The sequence below is a fragment of the Myotis brandtii genome, unplaced genomic scaffold (assembly GCF_000412655.1).
Source record: "Myotis brandtii unplaced genomic scaffold, ASM41265v1 scaffold207, whole genome shotgun sequence".
In the NCBI taxonomy this organism is placed as follows: domain Eukaryota; kingdom Metazoa; phylum Chordata; class Mammalia; order Chiroptera; family Vespertilionidae; genus Myotis; species Myotis brandtii.
Window position 1 is genome coordinate 944116 of NW_005357736.1, and position 812 is coordinate 944927.

The following is an 812-nucleotide window of genomic DNA, read 5'->3' on the forward strand; positions in this document are numbered from 1 at the left end:
TCAAGTAACAGCCGCCCAGCTGGCCGTGCTGCGGGCCGCGGAGGGGGCTGGGGAGGTGGGGACAGACGCTTCCTTTGGGATGGAACTGGGGCTTGACGGGACCAAGAGGCGCTGGGGGTGCTGTGGACGCCCCTTCCCAGGTTTGCCTGCACCTCCTCCCTCTACCCCCACGTGGGAGTGCTCTGGGGGCTTTGGGGGGCTGATCCCTCAAATGCCCGGGATGCTCCACCCCAACCCCCAGCCCTGAGCAGGACCTACTTCCCGATTCCTGCCCCGCAACCCTGCCTCCCGCCCGGTGGGTGGCGGGTGCTGACTTGCCCAGCTCTGCGTGCCGAAGCCTGCAGACTGCCACCAGGCCGCTCCTGGGAGCCGGAGCTTCGTGTGCCAGCGCCCGGTGCCCTGTGCTCCCCGGAGGCCTCCCGGGCCCTCTGTTCTGGGATTGGCCTGGCCTGACGGGGAGGGGTGGCAAGCACTGCCCCTCCGACTTCTGCCTTCTCTTCCTCCTCAGCCGTGTGGCCGGGACACAGGCTCACCCCCAATGCCTGGCCCCCTTCCGCCACCCCCCAAACCCGGCCCCGGGGTCCACCACCGGCTCAGGGCCTCCGACGCTGTGGAAGAGGACTCGGTCTGCTGTGTGGAGGAAGAAGAGGAGGAAGGTGTGGTGGCAGGGGACAGCCGTGTGGCCTGGGAGGGCCCTCGGGAGCCCACCTTGGACTGGGACTCGGGCTTCTCCGAGGTGTCAGGCAGCACCTGGCGAGAGGAAGAGCCGCCTGCCCTCCGGCACCCTGCACCCCCAGCGTGGCGCCCCCACA